Raw genomic sequence first — 14,572 nt, 5'->3', positions numbered from 1 at the left:
ACGCTTAAATACATTGATGAGTATGTGTGCTCCACATCTTATCTACTTAAAATTGATAAATAATGAAAAAAATCATTTTGCTTCCTCCTTTGAATTTGCAGATTAGTCATGGATTGTTGCCCACAATTTAATGGAACCTAATCATGTAGTCCTTTCTTAATAGATTCTGTTATTATCATTACAATATACCAGCTAAAGTAAGTAAATTAATTCAGTGGAGTCTCTGTAGAGCTAAGTTTGTGTGTATGCTGGAAAATGAACTGTGGAAAATGTAGTATTAATGGTTTTGTAAAGCATTTTCTTAGTTTGCATGGACATATTTTAAGAAGTAGGATTAATTTTGTTGTATTTATTGCTAGGTCAAATACTTTTTGAAAGTAGGATGAAATTAGTAATGTTTTATCTAAAATCCTGTTTGTGCCTAATAAACAAGGACAAAATTAAACCAAAGATATACCTAAGGAAATACTTTGTAAAAAAACCCAAATACTCAAAACTATATTTCATCAAAATAGACCAGATCTTGCTCCCTTCTATGCACCAACTGGATAGAAGGTGCAGTAGAGTTTATTTCAGTAGATGCAAAACACAGAAAACTAGGTTTGTGACTGGTGTGTTTACAGGGAGGCAAGTGGGATGAAAACAGGAATGGATTTGACTTAATGGTAGATTCAAGTAGGTGGAATTGTAAGTACATAAAGCCAAATGGAAACCTGGTTTTATTATATAATTTCTGTTTCTGGCATCTAATATTTTTAAATTTTGCCTCACACTGGACTGCATTTTTGTTTGGGTCTTTTTTTTGAAGAAGAGAGGGGTGAAAGTTAATCACCTGGATAGTGGAATATATGACAACCAGAGTGGGGAGGGTGTGTGGAAACCCAAACAAACAAAAAATCAACAAAAACAAAACAAACCAACAGAAAAATTCCAGGTCATCAGTTACAATAGTTTACATAGCCATTTAAGGAATGAATTTGAATTTTTGGACCCTAAAGGTTAGCACATAGGACATTAAGCCTTGGAATATTCTGTGGGTAAAGCAAGGGCAGAATGTGTGTAAGAAAAGTCCTAAGGAGTGAATATCATAACTGGCAAATCATTTGTGCAGTTCAGAGCACAATAATACATGAGATGTGTTCACCGTTCCCTCCACAATGAGTAACACAGTATTACTATCCTTGTTGTAGTAAAAGCATGGTCACTATTTATTTGATAGGATGTGGTTCTCCAGGTAAGGAATTTGAAATGTCAGAGTTTGGCAAGAATAAATGAGTTCATATGAAAATTATTGTTTTGGACAACAGAACATCACATCAAACTGAAACAGTACAGATAATTTTGGAGTTTTCTTTGCCAGCTTGGTTGCAAGTGAACACATAATTTGAATTAATTTTATATCATAATGAAGATGCATAACAAAGGACAAAGATTAAACAATTTAAAGTTATGTTTTTAGATTTTCAAATAATTAGACTTTTATTTATAAGTTCCAAATGAATCGCTTGTTTCAGATGTGATAAATAGACTTTTCCTGCTTTCAGACCATATCTGTTAATATAAGTGAAAATAGCACAGTAATTTGGAACAGTAATATTAAAAAAAATTACACTGCCAAACAAATTGTAACATACTGCATATTCCCTAAATAATTACCTAGTAGATGAAGTCAGGACAGATTAAAATATGCTTGTAGTTCTAAATTCAAATTAATTCTCCATTGTATTTTGTCAACATTCTGAATTTCAATTTATATTAACCTTTCCAACTATTCTGTGAGGTCAAACAGTCTTATAAGTTTTCTACTGGTGGAGTGGTATCTTTTGTGCATGTCAGAGTTCAAGGAGCTTCTGGACAAAGTTCTTAGTCATGTGGTTTAGTTTCAGGTAGTTCTTCAGGGAGTTGGTCTCTATATCTTTGTTGGTCCCTTCCAATTTGAGATATTCTATCTATGATTTTTAGATTGGGTAAAATCAGAACACCATTTGAAATAAGTAGGAGACTTAAATGGGTCCAGACTTCAACATCATCAGCAAGGCGTATAGAAAGAACGTGGCCTTAAGCCACAATAGCCTGATGGAGCCTCTAACATATACACATATAATTTTTATTGCTAAAAGCATCTCATGATTGAGCATAGCTAGGATAATCCATAGAAGCTTGATCTGATACTCACTGAAATCCATGGCTCACACTGTGAATGTAATGTCTATCATTGCCTTAAGCAGGCATCGGATTGTGTCAATATGTGAGCACAAAGATCACATCTTCTTTTCTTCCTTTTTTTTTTTTTTTTTTTTAAATGAAACCTGCTGGGATATTGGCAATTCAGAATATTATCTCCTAAATCCTCTACTTTTCCACATGACTCATTTGAAAGGCAGACTTTATACTGCTACTTGGTCTCCTTTGTATGTGGTTAATATTTGGGTTTCTTGACACTGTATATGTGTACAAAAAAGACACTTTTGAAGACTCAAAAAAAGTTATACAGTTCCAAATGTACAGGATAACTGAAATCCCAGTTCAGGTTTGGCTTTGTACATTGTAGAGAGATATTCCAGGTTTCTTTCAAAGAAAAACTTAATCCCCGCTCAGTAAACCTACACGTAGCCTATGTTTTATTTCTGCCTCATGTTAGATATATGTGTAGTACTTAATAGAGGTGGAACAGGGCATGAGATCATCTAAGATGACTTGAATTTTACATACGGAGGATGGAAACTGGCAGTTAAGCTAAATGTTGGAAGATAAAGACACTATTTCTCCCACTGAGGATTTGTAGTTGTCAAGGCTGTCAAATTCATTTGTGTGTCAATTACAGTTCCAGAGGTGAAAAGTCAGACTGCTTTTCAAGACAAGTTTTTCTAATTAAAGTAATGAATGTTTGATTAATATTCCATTAGTAATATATGATAATTATACACTGATGGGCTGTCACTTTAACTATGTACAGAGTAAGATCACAGATGCATTTTTGTGTTGCTGTGCCTTTGTCAGCGTTGGTTCACATCAACAGTCAACTTTATGCAGATGCTCACTGAAATATTTCAGAAATACATTTTATCTGTAAGCCTGTTAAATGATGCTACACATCTGTTTTGTGGGTCAATGCTTATCTCTTGCTTTGCTTAACATTTCAGCAGAGTTCTGTGCTTTGACATTCAATCACTGGACTGAGCTTGCAGACAGAAACTTTACTGTTTAAGAAATGCAATGGATGGGGAAAATTCTGATTTACTAACAGTGAATTAATACAAATCAGAAAATAACAGCATCTTCATAGAACTATGGTGGAAAATGTACATTTTTTGACATCTGGAGGTTAAAAACATTTCCTTACAATAATAGGTGTTGTAGAAATGCATGCAATTAATACTCAGAATCCCTGAGTTAATATCATCTATCTCTCGGAGGGTGATTGTTGAATTCAACTTAGTTCTGTGAGATGGGGGCTTATTATGCTTTCTGGTGAACTTCACAGTCTTCACCTTCTAAAGCAGTTCTGGAACTCACGGCTGAATATGAGCATCTTGGTATGTGAGGCATATTATGAGGGAATGGGGGAAAAAGTTGCAAGGATTGGGTGAGAAGCTGTGGATTGCATAGCAGAATGCTGGAGCAGCAGGCGGAGACTGCCTGGATGCACATCTGACTGAACTCTCCTTTTTTCTCCTTGCACTGTTTTCCATTCACACCAACTCAGGGGACCATTTTCTTTGTATTGCAACTTTTACATGTGTCACAGAGCAAAAATGAAGTTTGTCTCACAATTGAAGAAAGCAAACCTTGTTGATGCTGGCATACATGTTTATGTGAGCCTTGTGTTAATTATCCAGGGTTGCAAATGAACAGATATGTACACCGGTTGTGTGTATGCATGCTACAGTAAATATAGGAACAATAATAGTATTTGAATGTTTCATTCATCCCACACTGGATTAATTCAATTTTTCCAAAGCTTTTAATCTTGGAACATTTTTATGGTATTAAATAATGTATTTTTTAAACAAAACCGAATTCCTTTTCTGTTTAATAGTATCATATAGGGTTCCCAAGAAGTTAAGAACTATAGTGCAAAACAGTCTGGCTGTTGGAATAGTGAAGGAATGAGTTACTGTGGAGGACTGTTACCCTTTCTGTGTCCAGCTGCAAATCTGAGAGAAGAGCTTTGCAATTAGCTTTTGTAAATACTAGCTGACAGCAGAGGAGGGTTTGAGACTTTGGTTTTCTGGGCTTCACTCCAGGTTCTGCAATGAAATACACTTCAGTGACTGCATATCTCACTGCCCCTGTCTCATCTGTCTTCCCTAGTCTGACTACTTTCTCTGCTCATCTTGACTCATGTTTCTTCTGTGTGCACCGTGCTTCTTACTGCCCTTTTCCTGCACTATGGCAAGTTCTGCCTCTGCCACACTTTCTATAAAGTATGGATGGAGGATAGAAGGTACTAGGAGCAATAAATTTTTCTCTCATTCTTGGCATTCGTGCAGTTGTGCCCCGTTGAACAGCAATAAGCAATGACAAAGTCACTTGCTCACCTGCAGATTGAGGTGTGTTCAGTGACTGGTGCAAGGGGAGCATGTTCTGTGGGACTGAGGGACAAAGAGGAATTTTGCTACAGTGTTCTTCTAATGTGCTCCTGTTGGGTGAGATGAAACAGCAATTTTCTAAGGCCACCTTTTTGAGATTTTTATCACTTTCAAGCCAGAATAACCCTGTTGCCCTATTTTTAAGAGTGGGAGTGGTAGCTTTTCAGTGAGATATTTTTAAGAATTTAACTTCAACAAAGCTTTTTTTTTTTTTTTTTTTTAAATGCATATGCTCAGACATAGCTGCTTTTCTTAAAAAATTTAAGAACTCTGAACAACTCGAGCATTTTCAGTTCATTTGTGAAACAGATTATTTAATGATTTTTTATTTGAACAAAATTAATTAAAATATTCAATCAGAACTAAGATCAGATCATCTGTGAGCCTGCTAAATGATGTTACACATCTGCTTTGTGGGACAGTGCCTATCTCTTTCTTTGTTTAGCATTTCAAGACACTGAAGAGATGCAACCAATTGCCATTTAAGTAAGGTGTGTTTTCAGTTCATAAAAGAGATTGTTTTACCACGAAGCACTTGGTAGGAAATCATGATTGACTCAGGACTGTGCAAATCTCTCTGCCACTCATGTGGAGCTGCTTTCAAGGACAGTCTACAGAGTCCATAATTTAGCAGTGGATGGTGCTAAGTACTCACAGAAGACTAAAATCCAGAGGTAGCACAGAAAAATGCTTTGAGGGAGATGGCAGCTGGAGAAGCTTGGCGAGGAAGAGCAATTTTTGGTTGCTCTTAACAGGAGTTACCAGGACTTTTGGTACAAAAACTTCTTATGGCAGTGAGCGGAAAAATTGATATCCTAACACAAAAGCAATTAATTAGGATTGTTTTGGGAAAAGATGAGGTAGGTGTTTTGAAAAGGGCTCTTAGGAAGTTGAAGGTGACCTGAGAAATCCACTGATATGCTCAGTTGTATATCCCAGTAAGTATTCCTGACAACAGAGGGGATCTTGCTTTAGACATGTTATGTGCAATGTACAGGCCGTGATATACCAGCAGAAAACTGCATGGGGTATTTTTCACACCATTAGGAGTAAACTGGCCTCATGACAGGAAGCATTTGTAATTCAAGAGAAGGTTCAGTTGATGGATTCTTTCTTTAAAAGAGAGGATAAATGTTACTAAATACTGCCATTTCTTGGTGGAATTGTGTTGGGAAGACTGCAGTAGTGCTAATAAATGTGTACTTGCAGTCTACTTGAAATGGTTTTAAAGAATTTCAAGTTCTCCTTTAATCATTGTTAGTAGTTGAACAGAAGCATTAGTTAACTTTATTTGATCTGATCTATGCTCCTTAGTGCAATGAAATCAAATGTAATGTAACGTCAGCTTCTTTATATAGAGTGAGTAATGAGATTGTTTTCACCTAAACAGAATGTAAATTTTTTTTATTATTTTACCTTTCATTTTCCATTGGAACTCTTTGTACAAAAAGTATGTATGTTGCTCACGTTTCAGAGACTTCTTGGTAGAGAGTACAGTTTATTCTGTTGCTAATAATAAACCCACTTTTCTTTCCCATCTGCACTATAAAAATGTTATTAATCTTCAGTATCACCATATTTCTCAAATCATATTCACAATTAAATAGTCTAGTAATGGTGAGCAAAGAGTCTGTGTATTTCAGTGTCTTGAGATAATACTAGTGTTATCTGTAAGATATTATTTCCCATGTTCTCAGTTGGATATAGCTCTGGAACATTGTGTGTTGTGTGTGGGAAACCGTTTGTGCTTATGGATATTTTTAATGCTTATCTCTTTATTCTGCTTTAGTACTGCATCTTAGAGGCAATAGCTTTAGGAAGAATGCTCCTGCTCAGCTGACAATTCAGGAGGTGTTGCTGTCCCTCAGAGAAAAGATTTACATTATGTCTTTTTGTTTAGGCTTTACTTGGATTTTGTGTGTTCTGTGGTGCAGGAGAGGATATGGGTCTCTTTCTCCTGGAGCAGACAACCCATTATATGGGTTGAAATAGTTGTTCCAAAGAAGAACCAGTTTCCACCCAGCTAATTACAGCTTTTTGATGTGTTATTTGAGTGTCTTACCACAGCTTCTTGTTTTCTACAGAACTTGGAGGTTACCTCTTAATTTGTCTGGTTATATTAACTGTGCATGTGTACATTGCAACAGGGGGAAATCAGCATTGTTTGTTTTCCTTGATGTTAAAAACATTACTTTAATAATTTCATATTTTAACAGTATTATTTGGCTATCAACTGATTTTATAGAGGATTAAACTGCACTCTTAATGAGAATAAATGGATTTTAAGCTTCAACAATTAATATAAATTTAATGTAATTTGACAGTTCCTAAGATGGGTTTCAAACAGACCTAAATTAAATACCTTTGTGATCATTTTGGTGATTCCTTTGCGGCATTGAAACTATTGTTCTTTCATAATCACGTCTTGTTAAGGACCATAAATAAGTTAATTCTGATCGTTTTATATCAAAATAAACTTTGAATATTTAATACTCCTGTGTCTCTCACATAGCTACAAAAGACTTTTGCAAACACTGGGTGAAAATTCCTGCATGTTAAGCAACTGTATGGAAATTATGACCTATTTTCAGATACTTTTTAGACAAATGTTAAGATGGAAAAAATTGGAATTACATTTGGAACTAGTGTAGGAAAATGGTTTATTACAGTAACTATATAATGATAAGGTTTGAGGAAAAACTGGTATATGGAAACTTCGTCGATTTGCTGAAATTCAATGGATTCCAACGTGTCTGCCATTTGAAGTGATTATATCTTGCATTTGTTCCTATAGACCTTTTTACAGGAATGCATCAAGAAGGATAATGACTCGGGGTTTATACCTACTGCATGCAGAATCACACCCAGAAAATACATGTTTGGGTTTTTTTCTGCAAATACATGTTGTCAAACATAAGACAGTGCTGTTCTTATATAAAGCATTTGACTGTTGGAAATCATTCTTGTGTTGTTGATGTGGTTTGCATTTGGTGACTTTTTAGACTTGGTAACATGGAGTTGAGTTGTGAACTGTGACCCAGGTTAAAGCACTGCAGAACATTGTCTCTTTTATTGTGGGTCACCATGGCCAGAGGATGCTGCATTCAGAGCATTGCATTTGGTAGCCAGAATTTCATTAGTTGTCTCCTGTTTCTTACTCTGAGTATGAAGATTTATATTTCTTATACTCCTGAGACATAGTCCTGAAAGGTCTTCTCTTCAGAGCTAGCAAGAGGAGCTCAGTTTATCTTGTGAATTAGTGGAAATGTCAAAATGGGAGCTAGTTTCAGATACACTGCTCATTTGGGAAAGGAGAGCTGGGCTCAGACTGCATACAGCTATACAAATAGGTAATGATTTTAAAACAAGGACAACACTGTGTGACTCATAATGCAAATGCAATAAGTAATTCAATGCCTTTTATCTGATTTTAGTGACCCTCTAATTCACTCCTTATTAAATCATCTGATTTTGTCATGAACAAAATCAAGTATGCAAATTTTGTAACCTCACTTTATGTTGCAGATTTGCATATGTATATATAAATAAAAATTACAAAACCCTCATAGAGATAGACAAATGCTGTCTCAATCTCTGCAGATCTATGTTTGGATATTTTGGGATTATGTTTGATTATAAAACTGAGTTTTTGTGCAACTCTGTATGTTTCTGTGGTGGTGCTCAGGGGTAACCTAGTTAAGCAGCTCATCTTTTTTTACATGAGAGGGGGCAAGAATGGAGGCCAAATTCTGCTTTCTTTGATATTTTGCAATTCTGTAAATGTTTTCTATTTTTAGTTGATGTTCTTGTTGTTGCAGTGCCACCTCTGAAGACTGATTGATATTGGTGCCTTCTTGTAGAAAACCATTATTCCCCTTGCCCTTTATTATCACTACCCTGTGAAGATATAAGGCAGTAAAATCCACCAAATCCAAAAAACTAGGTGATAGGTATGCATTTAGATAATCAGACGAAAGACCAAGTTGTGTTTTACTTAATCATCCACTTAAAAATCAATATGCATGATGAACTGTTCTTATTGTCCAGCTGCACTCCCTGAACCTTACCTTCTTGGATTATTTCAGCTAGTGTTTAGAATATATTTTGTCTTTCTAAAAATTTTGCTGACTGCAACAGAATACACTGTACAGATGTTCTCACGTATCTAAATGACACTTCAGGGTGGTTATGGACTCTCCATGGAGGACAGCAAGCCAATCATCTGATTATTGTTTACCTCTTTCAGGTGTCCTACAGGTAAGAGATACAGTGAAAGTTGTGTAGCTCTTTAATTAGTATAAATCTAGGTCATCAGTGATGTGCATGCGTGCTAGGACTTTGAGGTGTAAAATCAAATTTACTCCCCCATATTACTTCAATAAGATCCAGTCTTCTGTTACACAAAATCCCACAGAATTTGTTTGACTAGGGTTCCCAAAAAATCAACTAAGTTCACCTAAGATTCTTCTGTTTCATGCCATTACAGTCATGTTGCTTAATGAATACTAGGTGATGTCTCTTGATAAGACACCTTTTTTTGATAAATTCTCTGTATAGCAATAGCCTGCAGTACTCTGGTAAAGACTATTACAAGGTTAGCAAATGTTGGCTTCATGTAGCTAGCATAATTTGGTTCAGTATGGTCTTATGCTACATAAACTACTCCCCAAAGGTTTTTAGGAGCTACTGAATCAGAAATCTTCACTCCCTTTTGGGTAATAACCACTTATGACTTCATATATTAAAAGAGACGTGTGTCAAAATGTATTGACCTGAGAATTTTATGTTTACTGAGGAATAATCAACTTCAATATTTGCTTAAAACATAAGTAAACCCTGTTGCTCAGTAAAATATAGAGGCAAGACAGTGAATGTAAAGTTCCCCCACCATCACTACATGTGCCAAAAGGTTAATTTTCTACAGGTTTGGCTCTGGGCATTACAAAAAAAATTTTCATAAACTGTATCACAGATCTAACTCCCTGGGTACTCTGAATTTCTCACAGGTAAACTCTGAATTTGGGGACAGCTATTTTGATACGTTATAGCCATGTTAGAACTATCAGAAAGACTCCTATGAACAGCTGGTAAATTTTACTTGAAGTTCGTTAATGAAGTCCTGAAATCTTAGTGAATCACCCAGGAACTTTGAGTTCAGTGTGTGTATGTGATCAGACTGGATATAGCATGGGCTCAGGGAAACCTATTATTGTCCTCTGAGAAGCTAAATAAGATGAAGTCATGTGCAGGTCTGATCTCATTAGTTAATATTGTTCCTGATCTCAATGTTGTTGACTTCTGAGGAGTCTAAAAAAAATATAAGTGCATTGTCATGTCAATTCCCAAGTCATGATTACTTTAGCATTTTATTTTCCTGGTATTTTTCCTAGTTATTGTTATAAATGGAAAATGGTATCTATTGAAATTAAGCAATTGACTTAACAATTTTTAACATATCAATACCCGGTGGATATGGTTGTAGAGGTACCTACTTTGCAACATTTTAATAGGACATCTTTTTGTTTGTTTGTTTGTTTCCTGTTTTTTGTGGTTTTTTGTTATGACAGTGAATATTTGCTTTGAAGAGGGAAATAGCTAGAATAGTGTTTCAGGGGTTGGGTTTTATTTAAAGTGTGATATTTCATATTATGTTTTACACTGCAGATATATTAAGTAGTTTGTGACTGACCACAGTAACTTCACTGAAGGATTTAATTGTGCAGATCTACCAGTTTTTTTTAAGAAATAAGTAACTAGTTTGTTGAATATGTAGGTTAGGGAAGTAAAGTAAGAAAAACACAATCTTCGTTGCCCCAGTGAAAGTTTTGTTTTGAGATGTCTACCTCCAAAAAAATCCAAAGAAAGTATGTCTAAAGCCTACAGTAGCCTACTGTAATAGAAAGTCCTAACTTTTATTTCCTGATCCCATTTTTCTGCTTAAGTTTATTGCTCACCCTCTTCTCCTTACTTTTCTTTTCTGAATAACTTCAAAATATTAAAGAAATTTATGTTTAATGTTATACAACTCTGAGAAGGAAGGTGAGTTTTGTGTTAGGGCTTTGTTTTGTTTTGTTTTGTTCACTTATTTAACCAATTTGTGATTTTATATTCCCTTTATTTTGTGAATATTTTCTTAGAAAGTTTTTTGACAAGTAGCAATAGATAAATTATTAACCCTAAAGCTGTGTTACTTTAGCAATAATTTCTTTTGTAGGGGGAGAAAGAATGATACAATGATTTATAAGGTATATAGTCTCCACTTTGTCCCTATGGCTAGTTCTAAATAAGAAATGTTTTTGCATCCAGTTTCCGTATACCAGTTTTCCATGTATCATAATAGTCAGTAATAATTACCATTTTATTCAGATGCCCTTAAAAATATTAATAATTTATGGATACACTGCTGTACTGTATAAAGCCTTTTCAAGGTCTTGAATCTGCATTTAGTTTGAAGGTACCATAGAATGAGAAACATGTAACATGGATAAATGAAGTTGTGCCCTCCTAATTTAATGTGAAAAAACATTTTATGGGATGCTGGAGTGCACTTCTAATTTATTTTTTTATTATTATTGCAGAGCTCATCATGTCAATAATGACTTTTAATTGTCTGAACCTTAACACCTGCTAACAGCACAAATTTTACTGGATATACATCTATACTCTTTTGCAAGGCTAGACTTTTTTTTTTTTTTTTTATCATGGCAATAATGTACAGTATCTTCATTAAACATACTGACAGCTCCTTTAAGAGAAAATCATTAATTAGTCATGCCATAGACTTGAAAGAAAGAGTAGTATAGGCAAAAGATGCTGTTAGATCAAAATCCTTTGGATGAGGCAATAAAAGAAACTATATTGGTTGTAGAGAAACCTACCTGGATACTCCAGACAGGATTCAGTGTGGATAGAGATTCCTATAATGTTATAAGCAAAGATAAAACTTACTTGTAGAAATTCAGAGATGGAGAATGGGAAGCAAACACTGTTATCAGTGTGACAGCCTTAAATGCTTTGCTCTGTATTTGGCAAGTTGCAATTAGAGAAATTAATTTTATTTTAAAATAAAGTTGTAAAAACCACTTTGAATTGTGTTCACAAGCTCCTTCATTTTGATTTAAATAGAAACATACACGAAATTATATTAGTAATATGTTTCCAGTGTTCAGTTTCAAAATAGAAAATTTAGAAGAACTGGGAAAAGTACATAGGGAAGTTGCTGGACAGAGAAATTCAGGATTTGTTATGTGGGAGGGGAACACTTTTAGCATGGGAGAAGTTATCTGAAACTAGTGGCACAAGAAAAAACGCAGTAAGAGTTGTTTCCTGGTTTAGCTGGATGCAGTGGTCATTCTCCAGAAATCATATAGAATTAGGGAGTCTGTCTGTTCTATTCCTTCTAAGCTAATCAGCAAAGAAAAACATTAAAAGGTAGAATGGAAACTGCCAAAAAAAGGGGCTAGTTAGATATTATAGGAGATGTTTTATCGAACAGTTCTTCAGCCAAATGAATAGAAAAAATAAGGAATGAGAAATACTGAAGGAAGACTAAATAGCATTTTCATTATAGACATTTACGTGTAGACTGGAACGTGTACTAACATTGTTTCTTGTCAGTAAGGGTGATACAGCTGGCTATGAGAGCAAAGGTGAAGCAGAACAGGGACAAAAATATTAGTGACAGCAGGATGTATGTCAGTGTCTACCAGTTGAAGTGATATCCTATGGGAGTTATTGAATTGCTACTGATACTTTACCCGTTCACTTAAATATTATGAGCAAATACAAGATCTTTATTTTGACTTAACAGTCTGTAAATATTAAAAGTATTACTGGAGAGCAAAACTAGTCAGGAAGTCAGTAAAAAGTTTAATGGAATTTTGTATGGACTTGGCAGAGGTAGATGTTAAACAAGCTCTACCTTTAAAAAATAGTCAGTAAATAGTGTTTAATGCAAGAAAATAAAGCAGATATCAATATGAGCTTAAATAAAACACTTACTGTGCCACAAGAGAACTTACTGAAATATGAACAGCAAAGAACTGAGATGGACAAGATATCGGGCCAGGGAGACCACTGCGTTCATCAAAGTTAAGTCTTCAGATTTGTTGTGGTTTAGTATTCATTGTCAACCCTGGCATAAGGTGTAGGAGTATGCTAAGGAATGAGTCAATGTTTTGGAGATATCTCGAGTTCAGAGGAGGACTGGATTTGCAGAAATGGAAAGAAGTTTAGGTTTTCAATGTGCAAGAGATTAGTGTGCAGGCATCCTGGTTCTTGGGGACTGATTCAAATTATTTCTGATAGCACTAGGCAGTTTACTATCTGAGAGAGAAATCTGGATAACTAGCTGAGTACAGAATGTCTATGAAGGCTCATAATAATGGCTCTAATGTAGGTGAAGGCCACTTGTAACACAGAACATTCAAGGACAGATATTTCCTTAGATGTAGGCCAATTATGGTGTTTACCTGGGAAGCCAGCCTGCAGAGGTGGGGTGTGTGCTGCTCTGCCTGCACTGAAAGCTGGCCAGTATGATAGGTCTGCTTGCCATGTGTGCATCTGAGTTACCTGTCCCAGAGCTGCCTACTCTCAGATCAGCAGCCCCGAAGGCAGAGGGGGTTGAGGCTGGGAAGCAGTCTCAGACTGACAAGTAGCTGCTGTTGAAGGGAGTAGGATGCTTTAGGAGGAAGGTAGGGTTTATGCCCAACCAAGTAGGCAGGGATGAGGGAGATAGGTAGTTTCCATTGATGCCTGTAAAGATAAACCTTCTGTCTCCTCTTGTCTGGCCCTAAGACTTTACTCTGTGTGCTTGGTTCTTCTTTCTTCCCAAGGAAATCTCTACATTCCCACCGACAGTCCTTCCCTCAGAGATTGCCACAGACTCTGCAGCTTTCCTGTGGTCTTGGTCATGATTGTCATTGAAGATGATCAGAGGGCTGCAGCACCTCTCCAATGAGGACAGGCTGAGAGAGTTGAGTTTGTTTAGTCTGGAGAAGAGAAGACTCTCAGGATGCCTTAGAGCAGTCTTCCAGTACTGGAAGGCCTGCAAAAAAGCTGGAGAGGGACTTTTTATAAGGACATGGGAATGGCTTCAAACTGAAAAAGGGTGGAGATAGGCTAGATATAAGGAAGAAATTATTTCCTGTGAGAATGGTGATGCACTGGAACAGGTTGCCCAGAGAAGTTGTGGATGCCCCATCTCTGGAAGTGTTCGAGGTCAGGTTGGATGGGGATTTGAACCACTTGGTCTGGTGGAAGCTGCTCCTGCTCTGTGGCAGGAGGGTTGAAACTGGATGATCTTTCAGGTCCCTTCCAACTGAAATCATTCTGTGATTCTATGATCTTCACTCCCCTGAAAACTTACTATCTTTTTTACCCTCTCCAGATGAAATCTCCATGACCCTTGCCACTTCCTCATGGCTGTGAAGAGAGTTTTACCTACAGGGTGAGAATGCTTTGTTTGGCGTGGAAGGAGCAAAAGCATGCATTTTATTGCAAAATGTTAGTGGTTAGATATTATCTGAAATATTGTCTAAACCTCAGATTACTCATTAGCAGAAGAAGGTTCACATTTGTAGAGAGGCCACATAAAAGATTGAGAAAAAGAATATATTGTATGACTGAAAAGGTCAAGCTGTTCTTAAGCCTGGAAAGTGACAAAATGGCTCTCTGTATTTGTGCAACTGAACACCAGGGAGGGAACAACTGTTTGAGTCAAAGGGTGGTGCTGGTATATACACAGATGACCCACATGTGGATAGTTATGGTCTAGAAGAATGAAAAAAAATATAAAAATTAATACTTCCAGTTAAAGGATATTTTAGAGCAACAGTCTGGTTTTTAGATTAAATTAGATAAATTTATCTAAGGGCTTATAAAATGTGGTTGTGTGCTAACAAGGGAGAAATATTTGTGAACTTAGAGGCCTCTTCCAGTCTAATTGGGGAAGACTTTGTCTACTGTGTTATACATTGACG

The 14,572-nt window shown here is 36.0% G+C and overlaps 1 protein-coding gene across 4 annotated transcripts in view; it reads left to right on the top strand.

Annotated features, from left to right (window-relative positions):
- DLGAP1 (DLG associated protein 1) overlaps nucleotides 1-14,572 on the top strand; it is a 410,602-nt gene that overhangs the window by 10,648 nt on the left and 385,382 nt on the right. Inside the window, exon 1 of one of the 4 annotated variants that reach the window (XM_050322119.1) lies at nucleotides 14,013-14,040. The exons of the other annotated variants lie outside the window; for them this stretch is intronic. The gene's annotated coding sequence lies outside the window, so the exon portion shown is untranslated. Of the gene's footprint in view, nucleotides 1-14,012; nucleotides 14,041-14,572 lie in introns of those variants that run through there. 4 annotated transcript variants of the gene reach the window in all.

The sequence above is a fragment of the Myiozetetes cayanensis genome, unplaced genomic scaffold (assembly GCF_022539395.1).
Source record: "Myiozetetes cayanensis isolate MyiCay16 unplaced genomic scaffold, myiCay2020 scf1, whole genome shotgun sequence".
Taxonomy (NCBI): Eukaryota; Metazoa; Chordata; class Aves; order Passeriformes; family Tyrannidae; genus Myiozetetes; species Myiozetetes cayanensis.
The sequence above is the reverse complement of the archived record's forward strand: the minus strand, read 5'-3'. Positions and strand labels throughout refer to the sequence as shown.